Here is an 18,028-nt window from a genome sequence, read left to right as displayed (position 1 = left end):
GTGGCCTACAAGTCCAGGAAAGAAGCATGCCCAGTAACAGCAGCTGAGGCCCCCAGACCAGCCCAGCCCAGCCCAGGCAGCCATCAGCTGAAGGCTGACTCTCTACCCCAGTGCTGGTCCAAGTTGGTTTGGCAAAATTTTGCAAAGAAGATGCCTGTAAATGTAACTCACGCCACACTAGCACTCACCCAGGCGTCGGTTCCTTACAAAAATAGAAAGCACCTCTAAAAAAAGAAGAAATAAACACACACACAATTTTCCTGCTGCGGTCTCCTCGACTCTTTGGAAGGCAGAGGGCGATGTTGGTTGAAGCCCTTACCTTCTCTGGCTGGCGGCCTACAAGACCAGGAAAGAAGCAGGCCCAGTAACAGCAGCTGAGGCCCCCAGCCCAGCCACGCCTAGGCAGGCATCAGCTTAAGGCTGACTCTCTACCCCACTGCTGCCCCAAATTGGTTTGGCAAAAGTTTGCAAAGAAGATGCCTGTAAATTTAACTCACGCCACACTAGCACTCACCCAGGCGTCGGTTCCTTACAAAAATAGAAAGCACCTCTAAAAAAGAAGAAATAAACACACACACAATTTTCCTGCTGCGGTCTCCTCGACTCTTTGGAAGGCAGAGGGCGATGTTGGTTGAAGCCCTTACCTTCTCTGGCTGGCGGCCTACAAGACCAGGAAAGAAGCAGGCCCAGTAACAGCAGCTGAGGCCCCCAGCCCAGCCACGCCTAGGCAGGCATCAGCGGAATGCTGACTCTCTACCCCAGTGCTGCTCCAAGTTGGTTTGGCAAAAGTTTGCAAAGAAGCTGCCCGTAAATTCACCTCAAGCCACACTAGCACTCACCCAGGCGTCAGTTCCTTACAAAAATAGAAAGAATCTCTAAAAAAGAAGAAATAAACACACACACAATTTTCCTGCTTCTATCCCCTCGACTCCTTGGAAGGCGGAGGGCAACCTTCGCCGCTGGTGGCCTTCACATGCAGGAAAGAAGCACACCCAGGAACAGCAGCTGAGGCTCCCAGCCCAGGCAGGCTTCAGCTGAAGGCCGACTTGGGAAGCACTGAGGCCAGACCCTGGGCTCCTGGGTCCCTCGGTTGAAGGCTCGAGGCCAGACCCCTTGGCTCCTGTGTCCCTTGGCTGAAGGCTCGACCAGTGCTCGACCAGGCTCGATCAGGCGAGATATTAGGTAGCATGGGGCCCAGCTGGGACTTCTAGGAAGCTTAGGGTGACGGCCGCTTCTGCCCCATCATCCAGAGGCCTGGCTATGGAGAGGCATGATGTGGCCTCCCTCCCTTCCTGCCTCTTGTAGGCACTTCTCCCCCGTGAGCACTTCCCGCTCCAAGTGTCCCCTTGTCTCCCAGGGTGCACTCTTCCTCTAGAGCCCACATATGCAGATGAGGCCCATCCACTTGCCTCCCCTAGCTGTAGGGGGCCTTGCGCGTCCACTGGAGAGAAAACGGGGAGACGCTGGAGGTGCTTTGCCAGGGACACGAGTGGCCCTTTCTGGCTGCATCCACCCACCCGAGGCGGCGAGCTGCTGCCCTGGCTTCAGTCTCCTGCTGCTCCAAGTTAGTTTGGCGACAACGTGTCCGCCTCTGACGGGGCTCTGCATTGGAGCGAGGGCTGCTGTCTGCCCCTGTGCCTTTTTCACGCGCCGTGTTTGTTAAAATTAAAAGCGGAATGGAGGAAAAATGTAGTTCAAGACGGGGAAGACGAACGCCGCCTATCGGGCACAGAGTAGCAAAATGCCTACAGCACCTGGTATTCCCAGGCGGTCTCCCATCCAAGTACTAACCAGGCCCGACCCTGCTTAGCTTCCGAGATCGGACGAGATCGGGCGCATTCAGGGTGGTATGGCCGTAGGCGAAGAGTGCGCCGATTCCGAGCCTCTTGTGCTGTGTCGGCTCCTCCGACGTCCACTGCCCTCTTGCAAGGCTGAACGCTGTCCTCTGCAGTGTGCTTCTGCCCTTCTTTTTGCCTCAAGCTCAGGAGCCACAGCTGCCAGCTTGGAAAAGCAACGAGCGGCTCCATGCACCCACTTTTGAAATACCCACTTGCCTACTCATGTTTGCAAAGAAAGTGTCTGTAAATTCAGGCCAAGCCACACTTGCACTCACTCACCCAAGCATCCGTTCCTTACAAAACTTTAAAAAAAAACTCGGAAAGAAAGATGGAAATAAACACACACACAATTTTCCTGCTGGGGTCTCCTCGACTCTTTGGAAGGCAGAGGGCGATGTTGGTTGAGGCCTTACCTTCTCGGGCTGGCGGCCTACAAGTCCAGGAAAGAAGCAGGCCCAGTAACAGCAGCTGAGGCCCCCAGCCCAGCCCAGGCAGGCATCAGCTTAAGGCTGACTCTCTACCCCACTGCTGCCCCAAATTGGTTTGGCAAAAGTTTGCAAAGAAGATGCCTGTAAATTTAACTCACGCCACACTAGCACTCACCCAGGCGTCGGTTCCTTACAAAAATAGAAAGCACCTCTAAAAAAGAAGAAATAAACACACACACAATTTTCCTGCTGGGGTCTCCTCGACTCTTTGAAAGGCAGAGGGCGATGTTGGTTGAGGCCCTTACCTTCTCCGGCTGGTGGCCTACAAGTCCAGGAAAGAAGCATGCCCAGTAACAGCAGCTGAGGCCCCCAGACCAGCCCAGCCCAGCCCAGGCAGCCATCAGCTGAAGGCTGACTCTCTACCCCAGTGCTGGTCCAAGTTGGTTTGGCAAAATTTTGCAAAGAAGATGCCTGTAAATGTAACTCACGCCACACTAGCACTCACCCAGGCGTCGGTTCCTTACAAAAATAGAAAGCACCTCTAAAAAAAGAAGAAATAAACACACACACAATTTTCCTGCTGCGGTCTCCTCGACTCTTTGGAAGGCAGAGGGCGATGTTGGTTGAAGCCCTTACCTTCTCTGGCTGGCGGCCTACAAGACCAGGAAAGAAGCAGGGCCAGTAACAGCAGCTGAGGCCCCCAGCCCAGCCACGCCTAGGCAGGCATCAGCGGAAGGCTGACTCTCTACCCCAGTGCTGCTCCAAGTTGGTTTGGCAAAAGTTTGCAAAGAAGCTGCCCGTAAATTCACCTCAAGCCACACTAGCACTCACCCAGTCGTCAGTTCCTTACAAAAATAGAAAGAATCTCTAAAAAAGAAGAAATAAACACACACACAATTTTCCTGCTTCTATTCCCTCGACTCTTTGGAAGGCAGAGGGCGATGTTGGTTGAGGCCTTACCTTCTCGGGCTGGCGGCCTACAAGTCCAGGAAAGAAGCAGGCCCAGTAACAGCAGCTGAGGCCCCCAGCCCAGCCCAGCCCAGGCAGGCATCAGCTTAAGGCTGACTCTCTACCCCACTGCTGCCCCAAATTGGTTTGGCAAAAGTTTGCAAAGAAGATGCCTGTAAATTTAACTCACGCCACACTAGCACTCACCCAGGCGTCGGTTCCTTACAAAAATAGAAAGCACCTCTAAAAAAGAAGAAATAAACACACACACAATTTTCCTGCTGCGGTCTCCTCGACTCTTTGGAAGGCAGAGGGCGATGTTGGTTGAAGCCCTTACCTTCTCTGGCTGGCGGCCTACAAGACCAGGAAAGAAGCAGGCCCAGTAACAGCAGCTGAGGCCCCCAGCCCAGCCACGCCTAGGCAGGCATCAGCGGAAGGCTGACTCTCTACCCCAGTGCTGCTCCAAGTTGGTTTGGCAAAAGTTTGCAAAGAAGCTGCCCGTAAATTCACCTCAAGCCACACTAGCACTCACCCAGTCGTCAGTTCCTTACAAAAATAGAAAGAATCTCTAAAAAAGAAGAAATAAACACACACACAATTTTCCTGCTTCTATCCCCTCGACTCTTTGGAAGGCAGAGGGCGATGTTGGTTGAGGCCTTACCTTCTCGGGCTGGCGGCCTACAAGTCCAGGAAAGAAGCAGGCCCAGTAACAGCAGCTGAGGCCCCCAGCCCAGCCCAGCCCAGGCAGGCATCAGCTTAAGGCTGACTCTCTACCCCACTGCTGCCCCAAATTGGTTTGGCAAAAGTTTGCAAAGAAGATGCCTGTAAATTTAACTCACGCCACACTAGCACTCACCCAGGCGTCGGTTCCTTACAAAAATAGAAAGCACCTCTAAAAAAGAAGAAATAAACACACACACAATTTTCCTGCTGGGGTCTCCTCGACTCTTTGAAAGGCAGAGGGCGATGTTGGTTGAGGCCCTTACCTTCTCCGGCTGGTGGCCTACAAGTCCAGGAAAGAAGCATGCCCAGTAACAGCAGCTGAGGCCCCCAGACCAGCCCAGCCCAGCCCAGGCAGCCATCAGCTGAAGGCTGACTCTCTACCCCAGTGCTGGTCCAAGTTGGTTTGGCAAAATTTTGCAAAGAAGATGCCTGTAAATGTAACTCACGCCACACTAGCACTCACCCAGGCGTCGGTTCCTTACAAAAATAGAAAGCACCTCTAAAAAAAGAAGAAATAAACACACACACAATTTTCCTGCTGCGGTCTCCTCGACTCTTTGGAAGGCAGAGGGCGATGTTGGTTGAAGCCCTTACCTTCTCTGGCTGGCGGCCTACAAGACCAGGAAAGAAGCAGGCCCAGTAACAGCAGCTGAGGCCCCCAGCCCAGCCACGCCTAGGCAGGCATCAGCTTAAGGCTGACTCTCTACCCCACTGCTGCCCCAAATTGGTTTGGCAAAAGTTTGCAAAGAAGATGCCTGTAAATTTAACTCACGCCACACTAGCACTCACCCAGGCGTCGGTTCCTTACAAAAATAGAAAGCACCTCTAAAAAAGAAGAAATAAACACACACACAATTTTCCTGCTGGGGTCTCCTCGACTCTTTGAAAGGCAGAGGGCGATGTTGGTTGAGGCCCTTACCTTCTCCGGCTGGTGGCCTACAAGTCCAGGAAAGAAGCATGCCCAGTAACAGCAGCTGAGGCCCCCAGACCAGCCCAGCCCAGCCCAGGCAGCCATCAGCTGAAGGCTGACTCTCTACCCCAGTGCTGGTCCAAGTTGGTTTGGCAAAATTTTGCAAAGAAGATGCCTGTAAATGTAACTCACGCCACACTAGCACTCACCCAGGCGTCGGTTCCTTACAAAAATAGAAAGCACCTCTAAAAAAAGAAGAAATAAACACACACACAATTTTCCTGCTGCGGTCTCCTCGACTCTTTGGAAGGCAGAGGGCGATGTTGGTTGAAGCCCTTACCTTCTCTGGCTGGCGGCCTACAAGACCAGGAAAGAAGCAGGCCCAGTAACAGCAGCTGAGGCCCCCAGCCCAGCCACGCCTAGGCAGGCATCAGCGGAAGGCTGACTCTCTACCCCAGTGCTGCTCCAAGTTGGTTTGGCAAAAGTTTGCAAAGAAGCTGCCCGTAAATTCACCTCAAGCCACACTAGCACTCACCCAGTCGTCAGTTCCTTACAAAAATAGAAAGAATCTCTAAAAAAGAAGAAATAAACACACACACAATTTTCCTGCTTCTATTCCCTCGACTCTTTGGAAGGCAGAGGGCGATGTTGGTTGAGGCCTTACCTTCTCGGGCTGGCGGCCTACAAGTCCAGGAAAGAAGCAGGCCCAGTAACAGCAGCTGAGGCCCCCAGCCCAGCCCAGCCCAGGCAGGCATCAGCTTAAGGCTGACTCTCTACCCCACTGCTGCCCCAAATTGGTTTGGCAAAAGTTTGCAAAGAAGATGCCTGTAAATTTAACTCACGCCACACTAGCACTCACCCAGGCGTCGGTTCCTTACAAAAATAGAAAGCACCTCTAAAAAAGAAGAAATAAACACACACACAATTTTCCTGCTGCGGTCTCCTCGACTCTTTGGAAGGCAGAGGGCGATGTTGGTTGAAGCCCTTACCTTCTCTGGCTGGCGGCCTACAAGACCAGGAAAGAAGCAGGCCCAGTAACAGCAGCTGAGGCCCCCAGCCCAGCCACGCCTAGGCAGGCATCAGCGGAAGGCTGACTCTCTACCCCAGTGCTGCTCCAAGTTGGTTTGGCAAAAGTTTGCAAAGAAGCTGCCCGTAAATTCACCTCAAGCCACACTAGCACTCACCCAGGCGTCAGTTCCTTACAAAAATAGAAAGAATCTCTAAAAAAGAAGAAATAAACACACACACAATTTTCCTGCTTCTATCCCCTCGACTCCTTGGAAGGCGGAGGGCAACCTTCGCCGCTGGTGGCCTTCACATGCAGGAAAGAAGCACACCCAGGAACAGCAGCTGAGGCTCCCAGCCCAGGCAGGCTTCAGCTGAAGGCCGACTTGGGAAGCACTGAGGCCAGACCCTGGGCTCCTGGGTCCCTCGGTTGAAGGCTCGAGGCCAGACCCCTTGGCTCCTGTGTCCCTTGGCTGAAGGCTCGACCAGTGCTCGACCAGGCTCGATCAGGCGAGATATTAGGTAGCATGGGGCCCAGCTGGGACTTCTAGGAAGCTTAGGGTGACGGCCGCTTCTGCCCCATCATCCAGAGGCCTGGCTATGGAGAGGCATGATGTGGCCTCCCTCCCTTCCTGCCTCTTGTAGGCACTTCTCCCCCGTGAGCACTTCCCGCTCCAAGTGTCCCCTTGTCTCCCAGGGTGCACTCTTCCTCTAGAGCCCACATATGCAGATGAGGCCCATCCACTTGCCTCCCCTAGCTGTAGGGGGCCTTGCGCGTCCACTGGAGAGAAAACGGGGAGACGCTGGAGGTGCTTTGCCAGGGACACGAGTGGCCCTTTCTGGCTGCATCCACCCACCCGAGGCGGCGAGCTGCTGCCCTGGCTTCAGTCTCCTGCTGCTCCAAGTTAGTTTGGCGACAACGTGTCCGCCTCTGACGGGGCTCTGCATTGGAGCGAGGGCTGCTGTCTGCCCCTGTGCCTTTTTCACGCGCCGTGTTTGTTAAAATTAAAAGCGGAATGGAGGAAAAATGTAGTTCAAGACGGGGAAGACGAACGCCGCCTATCGGGCACAGAGTAGCAAAATGCCTACAGCACCTGGTATTCCCAGGCGGTCTCCCATCCAAGTACTAACCAGGCCCGACCCTGCTTAGCTTCCGAGATCGGACGAGATCGGGCGCATTCAGGGTGGTATGGCCGTAGGCGAAGAGTGCGCCGATTCCGAGCCTCTTGTGCTGTGTCGGCTCCTCCGACGTCCACTGCCCTCTTGCAAGGCTGAACGCTGTCCTCTGCAGTGTGCTTCTGCCCTTCTTTTTGCCTCAAGCTCAGGAGCCACAGCTGCCAGCTTGGAAAAGCAACGAGCGGCTCCATGCACCCACTTTTGAAATACCCACTTGCCTACTCATGTTTGCAAAGAAAGTGTCTGTAAATTCAGGCCAAGCCACACTTGCACTCACTCACCCAAGCATCCGTTCCTTACAAAACTTTAAAAAAAAACTCGGAAAGAAAGATGGAAATAAACACACACACAATTTTCCTGCTGGGGTCTCCTCGACTCTTTGGAAGGCAGAGGGCGATGTTGGTTGAGGCCTTACCTTCTCGGGCTGGCGGCCTACAAGTCCAGGAAAGAAGCAGGCCCAGTAACAGCAGCTGAGGCCCCCAGCCCAGCCCAGGCAGGCATCAGCTTAAGGCTGACTCTCTACCCCACTGCTGCCCCAAATTGGTTTGGCAAAAGTTTGCAAAGAAGATGCCTGTAAATTTAACTCACGCCACACTAGCACTCACCCAGGCGTCGGTTCCTTACAAAAATAGAAAGCACCTCTAAAAAAGAAGAAATAAACACACACACAATTTTCCTGCTGGGGTCTCCTCGACTCTTTGAAAGGCAGAGGGCGATGTTGGTTGAGGCCCTTACCTTCTCCGGCTGGTGGCCTACAAGTCCAGGAAAGAAGCATGCCCAGTAACAGCAGCTGAGGCCCCCAGACCAGCCCAGCCCAGCCCAGGCAGCCATCAGCTGAAGGCTGACTCTCTACCCCAGTGCTGGTCCAAGTTGGTTTGGCAAAATTTTGCAAAGAAGATGCCTGTAAATGTAACTCACGCCACACTAGCACTCACCCAGGCGTCGGTTCCTTACAAAAATAGAAAGCACCTCTAAAAAAAGAAGAAATAAACACACACACAATTTTCCTGCTGCGGTCTCCTCGACTCTTTGGAAGGCAGAGGGCGATGTTGGTTGAAGCCCTTACCTTCTCTGGCTGGCGGCCTACAAGACCAGGAAAGAAGCAGGGCCAGTAACAGCAGCTGAGGCCCCCAGCCCAGCCACGCCTAGGCAGGCATCAGCGGAAGGCTGACTCTCTACCCCAGTGCTGCTCCAAGTTGGTTTGGCAAAAGTTTGCAAAGAAGCTGCCCGTAAATTCACCTCAAGCCACACTAGCACTCACCCAGTCGTCAGTTCCTTACAAAAATAGAAAGAATCTCTAAAAAAGAAGAAATAAACACACACACAATTTTCCTGCTTCTATTCCCTCGACTCTTTGGAAGGCAGAGGGCGATGTTGGTTGAGGCCTTACCTTCTCGGGCTGGCGGCCTACAAGTCCAGGAAAGAAGCAGGCCCAGTAACAGCAGCTGAGGCCCCCAGCCCAGCCCAGCCCAGGCAGGCATCAGCTTAAGGCTGACTCTCTACCCCACTGCTGCCCCAAATTGGTTTGGCAAAAGTTTGCAAAGAAGATGCCTGTAAATTTAACTCACGCCACACTAGCACTCACCCAGGCGTCGGTTCCTTACAAAAATAGAAAGCACCTCTAAAAAAGAAGAAATAAACACACACACAATTTTCCTGCTGCGGTCTCCTCGACTCTTTGGAAGGCAGAGGGCGATGTTGGTTGAAGCCCTTACCTTCTCTGGCTGGCGGCCTACAAGACCAGGAAAGAAGCAGGCCCAGTAACAGCAGCTGAGGCCCCCAGCCCAGCCACGCCTAGGCAGGCATCAGCGGAAGGCTGACTCTCTACCCCAGTGCTGCTCCAAGTTGGTTTGGCAAAAGTTTGCAAAGAAGCTGCCCGTAAATTCACCTCAAGCCACACTAGCACTCACCCAGTCGTCAGTTCCTTACAAAAATAGAAAGAATCTCTAAAAAAGAAGAAATAAACACACACACAATTTTCCTGCTTCTATCCCCTCGACTCTTTGGAAGGCAGAGGGCGATGTTGGTTGAGGCCTTACCTTCTCGGGCTGGCGGCCTACAAGTCCAGGAAAGAAGCAGGCCCAGTAACAGCAGCTGAGGCCCCCAGCCCAGCCCAGCCCAGGCAGGCATCAGCTTAAGGCTGACTCTCTACCCCACTGCTGCCCCAAATTGGTTTGGCAAAAGTTTGCAAAGAAGATGCCTGTAAATTTAACTCACGCCACACTAGCACTCACCCAGGCGTCGGTTCCTTACAAAAATAGAAAGCACCTCTAAAAAAGAAGAAATAAACACACACACAATTTTCCTGCTGGGGTCTCCTCGACTCTTTGAAAGGCAGAGGGCGATGTTGGTTGAGGCCCTTACCTTCTCCGGCTGGTGGCCTACAAGTCCAGGAAAGAAGCATGCCCAGTAACAGCAGCTGAGGCCCCCAGACCAGCCCAGCCCAGCCCAGGCAGCCATCAGCTGAAGGCTGACTCTCTACCCCAGTGCTGGTCCAAGTTGGTTTGGCAAAATTTTGCAAAGAAGATGCCTGTAAATGTAACTCACGCCACACTAGCACTCACCCAGGCGTCGGTTCCTTACAAAAATAGAAAGCACCTCTAAAAAAAGAAGAAATAAACACACACACAATTTTCCTGCTGCGGTCTCCTCGACTCTTTGGAAGGCAGAGGGCGATGTTGGTTGAAGCCCTTACCTTCTCTGGCTGGCGGCCTACAAGACCAGGAAAGAAGCAGGCCCAGTAACAGCAGCTGAGGCCCCCAGCCCAGCCACGCCTAGGCAGGCATCAGCTTAAGGCTGACTCTCTACCCCACTGCTGCCCCAAATTGGTTTGGCAAAAGTTTGCAAAGAAGATGCCTGTAAATTTAACTCACGCCACACTAGCACTCACCCAGGCGTCGGTTCCTTACAAAAATAGAAAGCACCTCTAAAAAAGAAGAAATAAACACACACACAATTTTCCTGCTGCGGTCTCCTCGACTCTTTGGAAGGCAGAGGGCGATGTTGGTTGAAGCCCTTACCTTCTCTGGCTGGCGGCCTACAAGACCAGGAAAGAAGCAGGCCCAGTAACAGCAGCTGAGGCCCCCAGCCCAGCCACGCCTAGGCAGGCATCAGCGGAATGCTGACTCTCTACCCCAGTGCTGCTCCAAGTTGGTTTGGCAAAAGTTTGCAAAGAAGCTGCCCGTAAATTCACCTCAAGCCACACTAGCACTCACCCAGGCGTCAGTTCCTTACAAAAATAGAAAGAATCTCTAAAAAAGAAGAAATAAACACACACACAATTTTCCTGCTTCTATCCCCTCGACTCCTTGGAAGGCGGAGGGCAACCTTCGCCGCTGGTGGCCTTCACATGCAGGAAAGAAGCACACCCAGCTTCAGCTGAAGGCCGACTTGGGAAGCACTGAGGCCAGACCCTGGGCTCCTGGGTCCCTCGGTTGAAGGCTCGAGGCCAGACCCCTTGGCTCCTGTGTCCCTTGGCTGAAGGCTCGACCAGTGCTCGACCAGGCTCGATCAGGCGAGATATTAGGTAGCATGGGGCCCAGCTGGGACTTCTAGGAAGCTTAGGGTGACGGCCGCTTCTGCCCCATCATCCAGAGGCCTGGCTATGGAGAGGCATGATGTGGCCTCCCTCCCTTCCTGCCTCTTGTAGGCACTTCTCCCCCGTGAGCACTTCCCGCTCCAAGTGTCCCCTTGTCTCCCAGGGTGCACTCTTCCTCTAGAGCCCACATATGCAGATGAGGCCCATCCACTTGCCTCCCCTAGCTGTAGGGGGCCTTGCGCGTCCACTGGAGAGAAAACGGGGAGACGCTGGAGGTGCTTTGCCAGGGACACGAGTGGCCCTTTCTGGCTGCATCCACCCACCCGAGGCGGCGAGCTGCTGCCCTGGCTTCAGTCTCCTGCTGCTCCAAGTTAGTTTGGCGACAACGTGTCCGCCTCTGACGGGGCTCTGCATTGGAGCGAGGGCTGCTGTCTGCCCCTGTGCCTTTTTCACGCGCCGTGTTTGTTAAAATTAAAAGCGGAATGGAGGAAAAATGTAGTTCAAGACGGGGAAGACGAACGCCGCCTATCGGGCACAGAGTAGCAAAATGCCTACAGCACCTGGTATTCCCAGGCGGTCTCCCATCCAAGTACTAACCAGGCCCGACCCTGCTTAGCTTCCGAGATCGGACGAGATCGGGCGCATTCAGGGTGGTATGGCCGTAGGCGAAGAGTGCGCCGATTCCGAGCCTCTTGTGCTGTGTCGGCTCCTCCGACGTCCACTGCCCTCTTGCAAGGCTGAACGCTGTCCTCTGCAGTGTGCTTCTGCCCTTCTTTTTGCCTCAAGCTCAGGAGCCACAGCTGCCAGCTTGGAAAAGCAACGAGCGGCTCCATGCACCCACTTTTGAAATACCCACTTGCCTACTCATGTTTGCAAAGAAAGTGTCTGTAAATTCAGGCCAAGCCACACTTGCACTCACTCACCCAAGCATCCGTTCCTTACAAAACTTTAAAAAAAAACTCGGAAAGAAAGATGGAAATAAACACACACACAATTTTCCTGCTGGGGTCTCCTCGACTCTTTGGAAGGCAGAGGGCGATGTTGGTTGAGGCCTTACCTTCTCGGGCTGGCGGCCTACAAGTCCAGGAAAGAAGCAGGCCCAGTAACAGCAGCTGAGGCCCCCAGCCCAGCCCAGGCAGGCATCAGCTTAAGGCTGACTCTCTACCCCACTGCTGCCCCAAATTGGTTTGGCAAAAGTTTGCAAAGAAGATGCCTGTAAATTTAACTCACGCCACACTAGCACTCACCCAGGCGTCGGTTCCTTACAAAAATAGAAAGCACCTCTAAAAAAGAAGAAATAAACACACACACAATTTTCCTGCTGGGGTCTCCTCGACTCTTTGAAAGGCAGAGGGCGATGTTGGTTGAGGCCCTTACCTTCTCCGGCTGGTGGCCTACAAGTCCAGGAAAGAAGCATGCCCAGTAACAGCAGCTGAGGCCCCCAGACCAGCCCAGCCCAGCCCAGGCAGCCATCAGCTGAAGGCTGACTCTCTACCCCAGTGCTGGTCCAAGTTGGTTTGGCAAAATTTTGCAAAGAAGATGCCTGTAAATGTAACTCACGCCACACTAGCACTCACCCAGGCGTCGGTTCCTTACAAAAATAGAAAGCACCTCTAAAAAAAGAAGAAATAAACACACACACAATTTTCCTGCTGCGGTCTCCTCGACTCTTTGGAAGGCAGAGGGCGATGTTGGTTGAAGCCCTTACCTTCTCTGGCTGGCGGCCTACAAGACCAGGAAAGAAGCAGGGCCAGTAACAGCAGCTGAGGCCCCCAGCCCAGCCACGCCTAGGCAGGCATCAGCGGAAGGCTGACTCTCTACCCCAGTGCTGCTCCAAGTTGGTTTGGCAAAAGTTTGCAAAGAAGCTGCCCGTAAATTCACCTCAAGCCACACTAGCACTCACCCAGTCGTCAGTTCCTTACAAAAATAGAAAGAATCTCTAAAAAAGAAGAAATAAACACACACACAATTTTCCTGCTTCTATTCCCTCGACTCTTTGGAAGGCAGAGGGCGATGTTGGTTGAGGCCTTACCTTCTCGGGCTGGCGGCCTACAAGTCCAGGAAAGAAGCAGGCCCAGTAACAGCAGCTGAGGCCCCCAGCCCAGCCCAGCCCAGGCAGGCATCAGCTTAAGGCTGACTCTCTACCCCACTGCTGCCCCAAATTGGTTTGGCAAAAGTTTGCAAAGAAGATGCCTGTAAATTTAACTCACGCCACACTAGCACTCACCCAGGCGTCGGTTCCTTACAAAAATAGAAAGCACCTCTAAAAAAGAAGAAATAAACACACACACAATTTTCCTGCTGCGGTCTCCTCGACTCTTTGGAAGGCAGAGGGCGATGTTGGTTGAAGCCCTTACCTTCTCTGGCTGGCGGCCTACAAGACCAGGAAAGAAGCAGGCCCAGTAACAGCAGCTGAGGCCCCCAGCCCAGCCACGCCTAGGCAGGCATCAGCGGAAGGCTGACTCTCTACCCCAGTGCTGCTCCAAGTTGGTTTGGCAAAAGTTTGCAAAGAAGCTGCCCGTAAATTCACCTCAAGCCACACTAGCACTCACCCAGTCGTCAGTTCCTTACAAAAATAGAAAGAATCTCTAAAAAAGAAGAAATAAACACACACACAATTTTCCTGCTTCTATCCCCTCGACTCTTTGGAAGGCAGAGGGCGATGTTGGTTGAGGCCTTACCTTCTCGGGCTGGCGGCCTACAAGTCCAGGAAAGAAGCAGGCCCAGTAACAGCAGCTGAGGCCCCCAGCCCAGCCCAGCCCAGGCAGGCATCAGCTTAAGGCTGACTCTCTACCCCACTGCTGCCCCAAATTGGTTTGGCAAAAGTTTGCAAAGAAGATGCCTGTAAATTTAACTCACGCCACACTAGCACTCACCCAGGCGTCGGTTCCTTACAAAAATAGAAAGCACCTCTAAAAAAGAAGAAATAAACACACACACAATTTTCCTGCTGGGGTCTCCTCGACTCTTTGAAAGGCAGAGGGCGATGTTGGTTGAGGCCCTTACCTTCTCCGGCTGGTGGCCTACAAGTCCAGGAAAGAAGCATGCCCAGTAACAGCAGCTGAGGCCCCCAGACCAGCCCAGCCCAGCCCAGGCAGCCATCAGCTGAAGGCTGACTCTCTACCCCAGTGCTGGTCCAAGTTGGTTTGGCAAAATTTTGCAAAGAAGATGCCTGTAAATGTAACTCACGCCACACTAGCACTCACCCAGGCGTCGGTTCCTTACAAAAATAGAAAGCACCTCTAAAAAAAGAAGAAATAAACACACACACAATTTTCCTGCTGCGGTCTCCTCGACTCTTTGGAAGGCAGAGGGCGATGTTGGTTGAAGCCCTTACCTTCTCTGGCTGGCGGCCTACAAGACCAGGAAAGAAGCAGGCCCAGTAACAGCAGCTGAGGCCCCCAGCCCAGCCACGCCTAGGCAGGCATCAGCTTAAGGCTGACTCTCTACCCCACTGCTGCCCCAAATTGGTTTGGCAAAAGTTTGCAAAGAAGATGCCTGTAAATTTAACTCACGCCACACTAGCACTCACCCAGGCGTCGGTTCCTTACAAAAATAGAAAGCACCTCTAAAAAAGAAGAAATAAACACACACACAATTTTCCTGCTGCGGTCTCCTCGACTCTTTGGAAGGCAGAGGGCGATGTTGGTTGAAGCCCTTACCTTCTCTGGCTGGCGGCCTACAAGACCAGGAAAGAAGCAGGCCCAGTAACAGCAGCTGAGGCCCCCAGCCCAGCCACGCCTAGGCAGGCATCAGCGGAAGGCTGACTCTCTACCCCAGTGCTGCTCCAAGTTGGTTTGGCAAAAGTTTGCAAAGAAGCTGCCCGTAAATTCACCTCAAGCCACACTAGCACTCACCCAGGCGTCAGTTCCTTACAAAAATAGAAAGAATCTCTAAAAAAGAAGAAATAAACACACACACAATTTTCCTGCTTCTATCCCCTCGACTCCTTGGAAGGCGGAGGGCAACCTTCGCCGCTGGTGGCCTTCACATGCAGGAAAGAAGCACACCCAGGAACAGCAGCTGAGGCTCCCAGCCCAGGCAGGCTTCAGCTGAAGGCCGACTTGGGAAGCACTGAGGCCAGACCCTGGGCTCCTGGGTCCCTCGGTTGAAGGCTCGAGGCCAGACCCCTTGGCTCCTGTGTCCCTTGGCTGAAGGCTCGACCAGTGCTCGACCAGGCTCGATCAGGCGAGATATTAGGTAGCATGGGGCCCAGCTGGGACTTCTAGGAAGCTTAGGGTGACGGCCGCTTCTGCCCCATCATCCAGAGGCCTGGCTATGGAGAGGCATGATGTGGCCTCCCTCCCTTCCTGCCTCTTGTAGGCACTTCTCCCCCGTGAGCACTTCCCGCTCCAGGTGTCCCCTTGTCTCCCAGGGTGCACTCTTCCTCTAGAGCCCACATATGCAGATGAGGCCCATCCACTTGCCTCCCCTAGCTGTAGGGGGCCTTGCGCGTCCACTGGAGAGAAAACGGGGAGACGCTGGAGGTGCTTTGCCAGGGACACGAGTGGCCCTTTCTGGCTGCATCCACCCACCCGAGGCGGCGAGCTGCTGCCCTGGCTTCAGTCTCCTGCTGCTCCAAGTTAGTTTGGCGACAACGTGTCCGCCTCTGACGGGGCTCTGCATTGGAGCGAGGGCTGCTGTCTGCCCCTGTGCCTTTTTCACGCGCCGTGTTTGTTAAAATTAAAAGCGGAATGGAGGAAAAATGTAGTTCAAGACGGGGAAGACGAACGCCGCCTATCGGGCACAGAGTAGCAAAATGCCTACAGCACCTGGTATTCCCAGGCGGTCTCCCATCCAAGTACTAACCAGGCCCGACCCTGCTTAGCTTCCGAGATCGGACGAGATCGGGCGCATTCAGGGTGGTATGGCCGTAGGCGAAGAGTGCGCCGATTCCGAGCCTCTTGTGCTGTGTCGGCTCCTCCGACGTCCACTGCCCTCTTGCAAGGCTGAACGCTGTCCTCTGCAGTGTGCTTCTGCCCTTCTTTTTGCCTCAAGCTCAGGAGCCACAGCTGCCAGCTTGGAAAAGCAACGAGCGGCTCCATGCACCCACTTTTGAAATACCCACTTGCCTACTCATGTTTGCAAAGAAAGTGTCTGTAAATTCAGGCCAAGCCACACTTGCACTCACTCACCCAAGCATCCGTTCCTTACAAAACTTTAAAAAAAAACTCGGAAAGAAAGATGGAAATAAACACACACACAATTTTCCTGCTGGGGTCTCCTCGACTCTTTGGAAGGCAGAGGGCGATGTTGGTTGAGGCCTTACCTTCTCGGGCTGGCGGCCTACAAGTCCAGGAAAGAAGCAGGCCCAGTAACAGCAGCTGAGGCCCCCAGCCCAGCCCAGGCAGGCATCAGCTTAAGGCTGACTCTCTACCCCACTGCTGCCCCAAATTGGTTTGGCAAAAGTTTGCAAAGAAGATGCCTGTAAATTTAACTCACGCCACACTAGCACTCACCCAGGCGTCGGTTCCTTACAAAAATAGAAAGCACCTCTAAAAAAGAAGAAATAAACACACACACAATTTTCCTGCTGGGGTCTCCTCGACTCTTTGAAAGGCAGAGGGCGATGTTGGTTGAGGCCCTTACCTTCTCCGGCTGGTGGCCTACAAGTCCAGGAAAGAAGCATGCCCAGTAACAGCAGCTGAGGCCCCCAGACCAGCCCAGCCCAGCCCAGGCAGCCATCAGCTGAAGGCTGACTCTCTACCCCAGTGCTGGTCCAAGTTGGTTTGGCAAAATTTTGCAAAGAAGATGCCTGTAAATGTAACTCACGCCACACTAGCACTCACCCAGGCGTCGGTTCCTTACAAAAATAGAAAGCACCTCTAAAAAAAGAAGAAATAAACACACACACAATTTTCCTGCTGCGGTCTCCTCGACTCTTTGGAAGGCAGAGGGCGATGTTGGTTGAAGCCCTTACCTTCTCTGGCTGGCGGCCTACAAGACCAGGAAAGAAGCAGGCCCAGTAACAGCAGCTGAGGCCCCCAGCCCAGCCACGCCTAGGCAGGCATCAGCTTAAGGCTGACTCTCTACCCCACTGCTGCCCCAAATTGGTTTGGCAAAAGTTTGCAAAGAAGATGCCTGTAAATTTAACTCACGCCACACTAGCACTCACCCAGGCGTCGGTTCCTTACAAAAATAGAAAGCACCTCTAAAAAAGAAGAAATAAACACACACACAATTTTCCTGCTGCGGTCTCCTCGACTCTTTGGAAGGCAGAGGGCGATGTTGGTTGAAGCCCTTACCTTCTCTGGCTGGCGGCCTACAAGACCAGGAAAGAAGCAGGCCCAGTAACAGCAGCTGAGGCCCCCAGCCCAGCCACGCCTAGGCAGGCATCAGCGGAAGGCTGACTCTCTACCCCAGTGCTGCTCCAAGTTGGTTTGGCAAAAGTTTGCAAAGAAGCTGCCCGTAAATTCACCTCAAGCCACACTAGCACTCACCCAGGCGTCAGTTCCTTACAAAAATAGAAAGAATCTCTAAAAAAGAAGAAATAAACACACACACAATTTTCCTGCTTCTATCCCCTCGACTCCTTGGAAGGCGGAGGGCAACCTTCGCCGCTGGTGGCCTTCACATGCAGGAAAGAAGCACACCCAGGAACAGCAGCTGAGGCTCCCAGCCCAGGCAGGCTTCAGCTGAAGGCCGACTTGGGAAGCACTGAGGCCAGACCCTGGGCTCCTGGGTCCCTCGGTTGAAGGCTCGAGGCCAGACCCCTTGGCTCCTGTGTCCCTTGGCTGAAGGCTCGACCAGTGCTCGACCAGGCTCGATCAGGCGAGATATTAGGTAGCATGGGGCCCAGCTGGGACTTCTAGGAAGCTTAGGGTGACGGCCGCTTCTGCCCCATCATCCAGAGGCCTGGCTATGGAGAGGCATGATGTGGCCTCCCTCCCTTCCTGCCTCTTGTAGGCACTTCTCCCCCGTGAGCACTTCCCGCTCCAAGTGTCCCCTTGTCTCCCAGGGTGCACTCTTCCTCTAGAGCCCACATATGCAGATGAGGCCCATCCACTTGCCTCCCCTAGCTGTAGGGGGCCTTGCGCGTCCACTGGAGAGAAAACGGGGAGACGCTGGAGGTGCTTTGCCAGGGACACGAGTGGCCCTTTCTGGCTGCATCCACCCACCCGAGGCGGCGAGCTGCTGCCCTGGCTTCAGTCTCCTGCTGCTCCAAGTTAGTTTGGCGACAACGTGTCCGCCTCTGACGGGGCTCTGCATTGGAGCGAGGGCTGCTGTCTGCCCCTGTGCCTTTTTCACGCGCCGTGTTTGTTAAAATTAAAAGCGGAATGGAGGAAAAATGTAGTTCAAGACGGGGAAGACGAACGCCGCCTATCGGGCACAGAGTAGCAAAATGCCTACAGCACCTGGTATTCCCAGGCGGTCTCCCATCCAAGTACTAACCAGGCCCGACCCTGCTTAGCTTCCGAGATCGGACGAGATCGGGCGCATTCAGGGTGGTATGGCCGTAGGC

The 18,028-nt window shown here is 53.7% G+C and overlaps 5 non-coding genes across 5 annotated transcripts; all 5 read right to left on the bottom strand.

Moving 5' to 3' along the window:
* Window positions 1-1,742: 1,742 nt before the first annotated feature.
* Window positions 1,743-1,861, bottom strand: LOC138553911 (5S ribosomal RNA). Its single transcript, XR_011297214.1, has one exon. It is a non-coding gene; the product is annotated as a 5S ribosomal RNA (ribosomal RNA).
* A 5,073-nt stretch (window positions 1,862-6,934) lies between these two features.
* On the bottom strand, window positions 6,935-7,053 carry LOC138553910 (5S ribosomal RNA). The gene has a single exon (XR_011297213.1). It is a non-coding gene; the product is annotated as a 5S ribosomal RNA (ribosomal RNA).
* A 4,061-nt stretch (window positions 7,054-11,114) lies between these two features.
* On the bottom strand, window positions 11,115-11,233 carry LOC138553909 (5S ribosomal RNA). The gene has a single exon (XR_011297212.1). It is a non-coding gene; the product is annotated as a 5S ribosomal RNA (ribosomal RNA).
* A 4,093-nt stretch (window positions 11,234-15,326) lies between these two features.
* On the bottom strand, window positions 15,327-15,445 carry LOC138553908 (5S ribosomal RNA). The gene has a single exon (XR_011297211.1). It is a non-coding gene; the product is annotated as a 5S ribosomal RNA (ribosomal RNA).
* A 2,464-nt stretch (window positions 15,446-17,909) lies between these two features.
* LOC138553907 (5S ribosomal RNA) lies at window positions 17,910-18,028 on the bottom strand. The gene has a single exon (XR_011297210.1). It is a non-coding gene; the product is annotated as a 5S ribosomal RNA (ribosomal RNA).

This window comes from Ambystoma mexicanum, unplaced genomic scaffold, assembly GCF_040938575.1.
Source record: "Ambystoma mexicanum isolate Mex_15411 unplaced genomic scaffold, UKY_AmexF1_1 Mex_scaf141, whole genome shotgun sequence".
In the NCBI taxonomy this organism is placed as follows: domain Eukaryota; kingdom Metazoa; phylum Chordata; class Amphibia; order Caudata; family Ambystomatidae; genus Ambystoma; species Ambystoma mexicanum.
This window is presented reverse-complemented; position numbering and strand designations above follow the sequence as displayed.